Raw genomic sequence first — 13194 nt, 5'->3', positions numbered from 1 at the left:
TCAGGTCGCGTATTATTAGCAAGATACATTAGCGCTCCAATGGCACTAAGGTACTTCAGGACCAAGAATATCTTCATTTTCTTCTTTAGGATGGAATTGATCATTTTCCACATCCAAAGATCTTACGATCATTGGGGTACTCAAGGGATGTGACTTATCCATATAAAATCTTTTCAATATCTTCTCTGTGTATGTTGTTTGATGAATAAAGATCCTATTTTTTATATGCTCGATCTGCAGGCTGAGACAAATTTAGTTCTTCTAAGATCTTTCATCTCAAACTCTTCTTTTAGAGTTTTTATAATTGTTGGAATCTCTTCAATAGTTCCAATGATATTTAAATCATCAATGTACACAACAATTATAATGAATTCAGATGCAGTTTTCTTTATGAAAACACACGGGCAGATATCATCATTCTTGAATCCATTTTTGGCCAGATATTCAGTAAGACGATTGTACCACATTCGTCCAGATTGCTATAGACCATATAAAGATTTTTGCAATTTAACTGAGTATAACCCTTGCGAATATTCACTGGATGGTTTAGATATCTTTAGTCCTTCAGGGACTTTCATACAGATATCCCAATCTAATGAGCCATATAAATAAGCTATTACCACATCCATTAAATGCATATGCACTTTATGATATGCAGATAAACTGACCAAATAACGCAATGTTATTACATCAACTACAGGGGAATATGTTTCTTCATAATCTATACCGGGGCTTTGTGAAAAACCTTGTGCCACAAGTCGGGCTTTGTAGCGCACAACTTCATTTTTCTCATTTTGTTTTCTCACAAATACCAATCGGTATCCAACAGGTTTTACATCTTCAGGTGTACGGACTACAGGTCCAAAGACTTCACGTTTTGCAAGTGAGTCTAATTCAGCCTTCGTGGCTGCTTCCCATTTTGGCCAATCATTCTTTGTCGGCATTCTTCGACTGATCTTGGCTCAAGATCCTTACTTTCATGCATGATATTTAATGCCACATTATATGCAAATATTTCATTGACAATTGTCTTATTTTGGTCCTATTTCTCTCCTGTAAAGATATAATTTATCGAGATCTCGTCATTTTCACAATTTTCAGGTACCTGAACGTCTTCTGGCGTTAAAATTATATCAGAATTTTGGACAACTACAGGTGTCTTTACTATGTCTTTTTCAACAGGAATAGTATTTTTCTCTTTTCTCTTTCGAGGATTTTTGTCTTTGGAACCGACAGGCCTGCCACGCTTCTGGCGTGTATTTGCTTCGGTGGCAATTTGTCCAACTGGGACATCAATTCTAATTGGGGCATTTTTTGCTGGTATATATATAAGACTTGGTTATCCTCTTTGTATCGGAAAATGCATCAGGCAATTCATTTGCTATTCTTTGCAAATGTATAATCTTTTGAACTTCTAGTTCACATTTCTCTGATCGAGGATCTAAATGCATCAAGGATGATGCATTCCAATTAAGTTCCTTTTCAGGAAGCTTATTCTCTCCCCCTAATGTTGAAAATTTTAATTCATCAAAATGACAATCCGCAAACTGGGCTTTAAATACATCTCTGGTTTATATTTCAAGATACCTCATTATAGAGGGAGAATCATATCCAACATATATTCCCAATTTTCTTTGGGGTCCTATTTTGGTGCAATTAGGTGGTGTAATGGGAACATATATCGCACACCCAAATTTCCTTAAATGAAAAACATTGGCCGCTGGCCAAAAGCTAATTGCATAGGAGAGAATTGATGGTAACTCGTTGGCCTCAAACGAATAAGTGCTGCGGCATGTAAAATAGTATGCCCCCAAATTGAGGTTGGGAGATTTATTCTCATAAGCAAGGGTCTAGCAATTAATTGGAGGCGCTTATAAGTGATTCTGCTAACCCATTTTTTGTGTGAACATAAGCAACTAGATGTTCAACACTTATTCCATTAGTCATACAATAAGCAACAAAAGCTTGGGAAGTAAATTCACCAGCATTATCAAGGCGAATTGCTTTGATTGGATTTTCTGGAAATTGTGCTTTTAATCGAATAATTTGAGCCAGTAATCTCGCAAACGCCAGGTTGAGAGAAGATAATAAACAGACATGTGACCATCTCGAAGATGCGTCTATCAGAACCATAAAATATCTAAAAAATCCACATAGTGGATGAATAGGTCCACATGTATCACCTTGAATCCTTTCTAGGAATTCAAGAGACTCAAATCCAATCTTTACTGGTGATAGCCTTAAAATTAACTTCCCTTGAGAACATGCAGCACAACAAAATTCACTAGATTTAAGAATCTTTTGGTTCTTTAGTGAATGTCCATGAGAGTTTTCAATAATTCTCCTCATCATGGTTGTTTCCAGATGACTCAATCTATCATGCCAAGTTATGAATTCATTTGGGCTAGTAAACTTCTGGTTTACAATGGCATGTGATTCAATTGTACTAATCTTGGTATAATACAGTCCAGATGAAAGTGATGGTAACTTTTCTAATATAACTTTTTTATTTAAATCATGAGTTGTGATACATAAATACTCATGATTTCCCTCATTCATTGTTTCAATATGATATCTATTTCGGCGAATATCTTTGAAACTCAACAAGTTCCTCAGAGATTTGGTAGATAATAGTGCATTATTTATTATAAATTTTATTCCTCCGGGAAACAAAATTATAGCTCTTCCGGAGCCTTCTATCACATTGCCTGAGCCAATAATAGTATTAACATATTCTTTTTTTGGCACAAGATGGGTAAAATATATAGTACTTTTAAGGATAGTGTGCGAAATTGCACTATCCGTAAGACAAATATCTTCAGAATATGTCCTTGCCATTTTTCTTCAAAAAGAAATGATAATAATAATAAAATGAGTAGAAGTACATGCACAGTAAAATTATTCACATGAATACTTAACAAACACATACATATATCAAACTCTTCCATCATTGATCAAATAGTTAATATTTTCTTCAAAATCCTTAAAGAAATTAGATACATCATAATGAGTGGTAGAATTTTCATCATTTGAAACAAAATTTGTTTCCTTTCCTTTGTCATCCTTTTTCAAGGATGCTTGATAAAGATCAACTAGGTGCCTTGGGGTACGATAGGTACGTGACCAATGACCCTTTCCACCACAATGGAAATATTTATCCTCAATTGATATACTTTACCCATTGTTTCTTTCTTTATCCCACTTCTGGTGAGATCTTTTCTTGTGAACATAATTTCTTTTCTTTCCATAATTTTTCTTGTTATCAAAATCTTGTCATTTACCTCTTCTAGCGTTATAATTTGCCGCATTTGCTTCATGAAATGGGGCGGCGCCAGCTGGGCGCGCTTCATGATTTCTTAAGAGCAACTCATTGTTGCGTTCAGCAACAAGAAAGCAAGAGATTAGCTCAAAAAATTTAAAATCTTTTTTCCCGATACTACTGCTACAGGAGCACATTCGAGGCATGGAAGGTCAAGAAAGTTTTCTCTAACATATCGGGCTTGAGGAAGTATCACTGTATTTTGATAATTGTACCCTTCTTCAAGGTCTTTCCACAGATCTGCAGGATCTTTTAATGTGGGATATTCATTTTTCAATCATACGTCAAGATGACGACGAAGAAAAATTATGACTTTGGCTTTATCCTTCTGGGATGTATTATTTTCAGCCTCAATGGTATCTCCAAGATCCATTGAATCAATCTGGATTTCAACATCTATATCCATGATAAATAATTATTTCGAAATATATCTAGAGCATTAAATTTAAGATGAGAGAGTTTTAACATAATGAAAATTTGTTACCTGGAATCTTCCTAAAATTTCGTTAGAGCTTCGTGCTGATAACGTGTTGTAGAATAAATAAGTAACTTAGGAATAAAATAAGTATATAAAAGAGAAAGAGAGAAGAGAGTATAAATAGGAAATACTAGTATTAATATTTACCACAATTAATATGTCAATATAAAATATTTCATATATAGTAGCGTATATAAAAGAGAGAAAGAGAGAAGAGAGTTTTAGCAATATGAAGAGAGACGAGATTTTATTAATTCTGTGTGTATCTTCCTTCAGAGCAAACCCCTATTTATATACATATAAGGGGTCACCTTTTCAAACTCAATTAATTATACAATCTCTCTTGATATTCTCAATAACATAGAGAAATGGTCATCCACCTCATATCCACTTTACACTTATCACAACAATCTTTTGCATTTTTTGAATTACTTGCCGTCTCTGTATTTGTCATTTTTTTAAGTTGAGGACTAGGTATATGAAGCAAATCGTGAAAAATTGTACAATTTATTACTATAATTTTTTAAGAAAGATATATCTTTTGACATTATATAATGATTTTAAAAATTGACTCTAATAATATTTTGTTTCTGATTTCAAGTTGTACAACTTTCAATTAAGTGAGTTTATAATGAGATTTTTTAGCAATTTCATAATAAGAAGGATAATGGATTACACACAAAAAAAAATAAGGGTTAATCTCTACATACAAGTATTTTGTATTTACAAGCTTTACAAGTCTGAACGAAACCTACCTGTTCTTGCTGAGTTTGGCCGGTGTATAGCTCGTCCGTCGATGAATGTCTTCAAGCTTCTCGTTGGGATGAGTTATACGTCGGTAAGGAGAGAACAAGGAGGTGGGTACCTGTAAAAGACACTCCGACGCTCAAGTCAGTAAGTGTTTAAGAGGTATAAGAATAATTCTATGAATATAGAATGTAAGACATGAAATAGAAATTATCATGTGTTGTGTGTAATAATTCTATGAATATAGAATGTAAGACATGATATAGAACTTATCATGTTATCCCTTTAGATTAGATATAGAAGGTTCCTTTTATAGGCATAGAATTGATGAATGATATTCATGTTATGACCGTTTGGTAATTAAGATTGAAATAATGGTCATTAAGTTGGTAATAAAGGTGTCGGTTACAAGCAAAGAATGAATGATATTAACGCCGAGTTATAACTCATAATGCACAATAAAGACCGAGTTATAAGGTGACGGATCACATCCCCCAAGCTTTGTCTGCCGATCATATGATCCAGGCTAAGCTTAGAAAATAAAACGAGTTATAACTCGGTTAAAGGATAAGTGAATAATGATATAGTGACCCTCCAAGCTTAGTCGGGTTATTATGTCGGCACTTATTCAAAAAATAATTGAGTAATAAGAGTCATTCAATCAACATAGTTGTGTGGGGGATACTTTTCTGCTTAAGAACAATTTGCATTTGATTGTATGTGAACTGAAAAGTTCATAAATAGATATCCATTGACGGAATTGATTGTATGATCCGAGGATATAATGGTTAATTGTCTTGAGAATTTTTTCAGCCCACAATAGTTTATTGATGAATTTCTCGCTCAAAGCAATTAGTTATTGAATATTTACAATTTATAGTGAATGTCATATGTCATGAATAAGATAAATTGAGAAAATGACTATATATAAAGTCGCAACATATATTGAATAATATATATTGTAAAAGTAAAAGAGTTCAAAGTAGAAAAATATATCTTGAAAGTTGATAATTGTAGAGAAGAAGACGACATATATGAATGTTATACATGTCAAATGTGAATATCTGAATTTTGTTTTGTAGGACATGCTTTAATTTGATAATAAAGCAGTAAGATAACATTTATTGAATTATACATTTAGTATAATGTTTCTAGCAGTTACAGTATGACGAGGGATATTCCTCGTGCAATAATAGTAAATTGCCTGTTTAATTTTCTACATTAAACAAATAGTAACATATTAATAGCATAAAGTGAATAGTGTTACAGTTATATATAATTGATATATAATTAATTTTGGATGGAATCCAATTTTAAGATTTGAACTTATCATTACTGTCATTTAATTGTATAAATGAAATCATTAAGCAATAAGAATATAATACATAATGAAATAAAAATGCAATTGACATGGTTGTTATATGTCATTATTGTATAGAACATATATTGAGGTTTGAATATAACTAATAAATCAGTAAATATTAGTACACAAAATATAAATGCAAAAAAGTATGTTGAATAAAATATATAATTTTACTTGTGTAATAGAGATCTTTGAAAAACTAAGCAAAATTGATAAGTGAGTTTGTGTTCCAATTGATTGAAAGTCAAATTTGTTCTCGGATTGATTGAAAGCCGAGTTTGTTCTCGAATTGGTTTATTGATCAATTATAAGATGTGAAATATTATGATATATAAAAATGAAGCAATTTGAATGTATAAAGTACATATTTTATAAAAAATTACGATAGATTAAAATTTGATAAGAGGTATTAAATAAAATCTTAAACAAGATTGTTGAGATTGGTTAAAAAATTTGAATGTCATTCAAGTTTTATGAACCTGAGGGGAGTAGGAATTATTTTACTTTTCTCCACAGACGGCGCCAATTGTTCTTGCTGAGTTTGGCCGGTGTATAGCTCGTCCATCGATGAATGTCTTCAAGCTTCTCGTTGGAATGAGTTATACGTCGGTAAGGAGAGAACAAGGGGTGGGTACCTGCAAAAGACACTCCGACGCTCAAGTCAGTAAGTGTTTAAGAGGTATAAGAATAATTCTATGAATATAGAATGTAAGACATGATATAGAACTTATCATGTTACCCCTTTAGATTAGATATAGAAGGTTTCTTTTATAGGCATAGAATTGATGAATGATATTCATGTTATGACCATTTGGTAATTAAGATTGAAATAATGGTCATTAAGTTGGTAATAAAGGTGTCGGTTACAAGCAAAGAATGAATGATAATTAACGCCGAGTTATAACTCATAATGCACAGTAAAGACCGAGTTATAAGGTGACGGATCACCACTCATTAAACGCACAGCTTATGTTACGTGCCTTTTTAACAGAATTTTAAATCAATTCAAATCAATTAATGCACAAATATATAACTTCCATTTTTCAAAAGATTTCGTTTTTTTTTTCGAGTTTCTTGCTAAATTTGTTGGATCTCCTTCGTGCGTTCTCTCTTTGCTTCATTTTTTTTTTCGATTTTCATGACTTCTGAAATCAAGCTTTGAAATCATTTTGAAGATAATAGAATTTCAGAAATACACCCAAACGATTACATAAATACACCCAAACGGTTACAGAGATACACCCAAACGGTTACAAAAAGGATTACAGAAATACACCCAAAGGATTTAAGAAATATACCCAAAACAAGGGGAGACAGTATATTTCTTCTTGAAATCTTTTAATGTTTTTTTGGTTAAGGATGAGGCACATGGCAGAGACCATCTAGAAGAAAAACCTAGAAGAACAGTAAAACAGTACCTTGAATAATGTTTCTTCCTTTTTTCTAGTAATTTTTGATGGAGATTTGTATCTTTTCTTCTTGATTTCTTCTACGCTTTGTGAGGAGTTGGAACGTTTCTGCAGAATTGTAGTAGTTTATTTCGAATGTCCCTTGAATCTTGATGGTTTGTGTTTTGATTGAGGAAGAAGAGGAATAGTGAACATGTTGTGGAAGCGGCGCATATTTTTTTCTTGACGAGTTGCGTTTTGATTGAGGAAGAAGACGAAGAGTGAACGTATTGTTGAAGGGGCGCGTGTTTTTTCTTGGACTTGGAGCAACTTGTATAGCTTGTAAGCCAAAAAAGCTTGTATGTGTAACAGGCCTAAAAAAATAGCAAAGAAGATAAGAAAAATTTCAAGTGTACCAGGAATATCGGTGTTTCAGTTGTTTTAACCGTTGATTTCAATTAATATATATTATATATTTTTTTTATAATTCATATCAACGGTTAAAATAATTGGAACACTAGTATTTTTGATACACTTGAAACTTTTTCAAAAAGATAATATATCTAAAGAAGGTTATTTATGTATAATTTTTTAATAAAATTTCATGCTTTTATAGCTTTTATATGATAGAATTTATCAAAGTCTTACTTTTTTTATTTTGACTAAAAATTATTTTATTAAATTTTGAATATATATTTTTTAAAATTTAAATAAATCCAATTGGATTATAAATTAATTTAAATTTTTTTAAAATGGATATATTTGATCAATTAATACTTAAAAAGAATACATAAAAAATTTTAATTAAAATTATGATGCAATTGGATGGATTTAAATTTAAAAAATAAAAATAACTGTCAATTGTTAGGAGAAATTGATGGGATAGTAGGAGATAATCGTTTTAATTCTCTTTCCACCGTCCCATCAATCTCTCCTGACAATTTGGTAAACAAGTATTTTTATTTTTCAAATTTAAATCAATCCAATTGTATCATAATTTAATTTAAAATTTTTTAAAATAGATATGTTTGATCAATTAGTACTCAAAAAGAGCATATAACAAATTTTAGTTTAAATTATGATATAATTGGATTGATTTAAATTTGAAAAATAAAAATAACTGTTTGCCATAGGAGAGATTGATGGGGATAGTGAGAAGAGAATTAAAACGGTTATCTCTCATGTGGATAGTGAAAGATAACGTGAGAGATAACTATTTCAATTCTCTTCTTACTCTCCTCTCAATTTTTTTGAGTACTAATTGATCAAACATATCAATTTTAATTTATTCTACCAACCTTTTTATATATTAATTGCATGCTAAAGTTTGGATTATTGATAATATTAATATTTTTTACTATTTTCAATTTTTTAAAAAAAATACATATATCTCGTCTATACGGTAAACAAGATATATACGTTTCGCGTCCACCTGTCTTGTCTCATTTATACGATAAACGAGATACATATAAAATTATTCCGTTTACCGTATAAATAAGATAAGAGAGATATTTATTTTAAAAAATATTTTTAAATTATTTATTTCAGTAATTATTATAATTAATTTATTTATTAAAATAAAAAATCCGATATTCAAGAGCACTTATATATAAAAGATATTTTTTAATTTTAAAATTAATATGATATAATTTAAATAAAAATTATTTAATTTTGGTTGTTTTACTTGATAGAGAATAAAGATCTCATAATTATATTTTATAAAATGATTTTAGAAATAAATGTGTATAGAATGATTATTTATTGGCCAAATAAATTCTCTACTGTTAAAGCATATTTTCAAAATCTGAAACTATAATCAAAGCCACATAAATAGTTTTTTTGGTCTGTAGAATATATTTGTAAAGTATAAAAACATAGAAGCAATGAGACCTACATTGCGAGGACTAAGGTGGGATATATTTTTGGATAAATTATTTATAGAGACTAGAGTATTGAAAAGGAAGGGCAGGGGGATTGAGACATATGACTCATCAGGTAATTTCTATCCTTATATCTTTACTCTAATTATGGGACTTTTCAATAATCACAGTTTAGAAGATTATGATAATTTTGGCAGCAGTTAGTTATTTTGACTTTTGAATTATGAAAAGTGACGGTACGAATTTTTGGCCTTTTACCATTATTTTTACATAATGATTCATCTGTAAAAAGTATTGACTTTCTAACACCATTTTAAAATAATGTTTCATATGAATCACCTACTTCATATATTTCTTACAGTTATTTTTTTTTATCATTTTACTACTCTATTTTTATTATTAAATTTGTATTTAATATTGTGTATGATATGAAATCTCAGTTTTAATTTCTTTTTTATATATGATTTTATTTTTATGTAGTTTGTTATTATTTTTATAGTTAATTATAACAAGTTCTTGAGTTATTTATTCAAACGTTACAATTTTAAAATAAATACTTTTATAACTAAAAATTCAAATACAAAATAACTTATTTATAAGTTGTTACTAACAAAAATTTTTATACATTAATTTTTTTTTTTAAAAAATTTATTTAAATTGTTTATTCAAATTGAATCTTATTAAGTAACTTTTTGCTTCTTGCTTTTTATTTATTTGGACTTACCAATCTAGCTACCATTAATTTCTTAGTTTTTTATTTTCACATTCTTCCCTTTGTATGTGATTTATAGTTATAAATACTTAATGGAGTTGACTCTAGAATTTTATATTCTAATCTAGTTACGGTGAGGTATGGGCTAAAAATTGTTTATGAGTTAACTACAAGAGACCCTTATACTATAGCAATGAGATTAGGTAACAATTTAAATCTTCATAATAGTTTTACATTCAAGTAGTGTTTGTTTTTTTATTATTATTTTCATTGTTATGTTGGACAACAATTTCTGTTTAATATATCATAGTCAATACTTAAAAAAGTATTTGATATTCTTATTTAAGATTAATATTTCTTTAAGAATAGATTATTTATTTTTTTATTAAAAAAATTATCTTAACATAGTTTTTAACCTTTTTCTTGAATATCTGTTGTGCATTGATGATATGAGAGGCATGACATGGTTTTTTTTTCTTCGGACGAATTTATTCATGAAGTAGTAGGAGTAAGAGTTTATTTGAAAAGTTTTAAAAGTAACTTTTTTTTTAACTTTTGATTTATGAAAAGTAGTTATATTAATGTCTGATATAATTTTTAAAATTAAATCGCGGTTTTTTAAAAAACTATTTAAGAAATTATAGAAAAGTTAAAACAAATTATTTCTCTTATAATACTACTACTTTTTATCACATTTCTATAAAATAAGCACTTTTAGAATCAAAAATCTAAACTTAAAATAACTTATTTATAAACTACTTTTAATATAATTATTTATTGTTTATTTTATTTTTTCAAAAGGAAGTTAATTAAGTTATTTACCCAAAATGGACTTAAGTATCCCAATGAAAATTTAAAAATATTTTTAGTAATTCTTAATAATACCACAAAACTAATTTTGTCCCCACCCCAAAACTAATATAGGTTATTGATAATTTTTGTATACATTTTCATGTTTGAAATAAGACTGAATAACAATTTTAGTCTTTTTTTTTTAATGGAAGATAGAGAAATTTGAACTCGCAATCTTTTAGATTAGTATAGAAATACTATGGGTTCATTTGGAAAGTTTCAAAAGTAACTTTTTTGAGCTTTTGGCTTATGAAAAGTAGTAATATTAATGTTTGGTACAATTTTCAAAACCAAATTACGGCTTTCTAAAAAGTTATTTAGAAACTTATACAGAAGTTTAAAAAAATGACTTCTCTCATAATACTTATACTTTTTATCACATTTTTATAAAATAAGTACTTTTAAAACTAAAAAGCCAAATACAAAATAACTTATTTATAAGCTACTTTATATATAGCCATTTATTATTTAAGTTATTTTTTTAAAAGGAACTTAATTAAGTTATTTATCCAAAATGCCATTTAAACTTTATCTTCTTGACAACAATTTTAGATTATTGAAATTTTCCAAAATTTTAAAATCTTAAAAATAAAATTATTTTTAGTAATATGTTGGTTAAATATTTAAAAAGTAAGTATATTTTAAAATTATAATATTATAATATAATTATAAAAATTATTATCATACTATATATATTTACTTCTATTATCAAAATTTTTTGAACCGATTGTTTTTCCTATGGGGAAAGCTCAGTATACAAGCGATTAGGGCTTGTAACTATTACAAGTTTATTAATGCCTAATCCACCAAAACGTGTTGCAACTTCTACGTCATTTACACGCGCTTTATTCATGCCGTTTCACGTTTTTTTTTGTGCCTCTTCCTCTTCCTCTTCCTCTTCCTCTTCCTCTTCTTCTTCTTTCTCTGTGTCTCTTTTTCTTCTCTTCCTCCCTCTTTTTTTTATTGAAATTTCTTCTCCTTTTTTCGTTTTCTCTTTCTCCTTCATCAAAATCACTAGAAAAAACGAAAAAATATTATTCAAGGTACGTTTCTTGCCTTCTCTTTCTCCTTCTTCTTCTTCTTCTTGCTACACGTTCTTCTTCCTCTTTCTGTTCTTCTTCTTCATTTACGTGCTTTTCTCTCTGTTTTCTTTTTTCGTTATTCTCGATTTTTATTGTTTTTTGACATCAAGCTCTGAAATCGTTTTTGAAGAAGAAGAAGTAGCAGAAGATGAGGAGGAGAAAGAGAAAGAGTTCTGAATTATGCATGATTTTGGGTGTATTTTCTTAAATCCTTTGGGTGTATTTTCTGTAATCTTTTGGGTGTATTTCTATAATCGTTTGGGTGAATTTCTGTAACCGTTTGGGTGTATTTCTGTAATCTCTTGGGTGTATTTTATGTAATCGTTTGGCTGTATTTCTGTAATCTCTTGGGTGTATTTTATGTAATCGTTTGAAGTGTATTTCTGTAATGCCTGCCATTTTTTCTGAAATGAAAAATACACCCATAGATATCAGTAAGATACACCCATAGATATGAGTCAGATACACCCATAGATATCAGTCAGATATCACTCAAATACACCCCAAATGATTACAGAAATACACCCAAAGGATTACAGAAAATACACCCAAACGGTTACAAGAATTCACCCAAACGATTATAGAATACACCCAAAGGGTTACAGAAAATACACCCAAAGGATTTAAGAAAATATACCCAAAATTCGTTGAAGTACATCTTATGCATAATTCAGAACTCTTTCTCTTTCTCCTCCTCATCTTCTGCTGCTTCTTCTTCTTCAAAAACGATTTTACCGTGAAATATTGAAAAAAAACGAGAAAACAGAGAGAAAAGACGTAAATGAAGAAGAAGAAGAAGAAAACGAGGAAGAAGAACGTGCAGAAACGAAAGAAAAGGAGAAGAAGAAGAGTAAGAGGAAGAAGAACGTGCAGCAAGAAGAAGAAGAATTTCAGAAATCATGAAAATCGAAAAAAAATGAAGAAGAAGAAGAAGAAGAAGAAGAAGAAGAAGAAGAAGAGGAAGAGGAAGAAGACGAAGAGGAAGAAGAAGAAGAAGAAGAAGAAGAAGAAGAAGAAGAACCGTTTGAGTGGGGCGCGTGTAGTTACGCTCCATTTATTAGTGCGCGTGTTAATAAAGTTTGGGCTGATAACTTGTAAAACTTGTACGGTCTTTTTACTTGTATGTGTAGCAGGGCCCTTTTCCTATAATGATACCCCAAGTCAGTAACTCCATTTATTAGTGCGCGTGTTAATAAAGTTTGGGCTGATAACTTGTAAAACTTGTACGGTCTTTTTACTTGTATGTGTAGCAGGGTCCTTTTCCTATAATGATACCCCAAGTCTAATTAATAACCAAAGCTTCTATTTTACAATTCATTATATTTAAATAAAGAACTACGTCCCCACCAAATCTAAACAAGAAAATTTTGATA

This window comes from Arachis stenosperma, chromosome 1, assembly GCF_014773155.1.
Source record: "Arachis stenosperma cultivar V10309 chromosome 1, arast.V10309.gnm1.PFL2, whole genome shotgun sequence".
In the NCBI taxonomy this organism is placed as follows: Eukaryota; Viridiplantae; Streptophyta; class Magnoliopsida; order Fabales; family Fabaceae; genus Arachis; species Arachis stenosperma.
The sequence above is the reverse complement of the archived record's forward strand: the minus strand, read 5'-3'. Positions refer to the sequence as shown.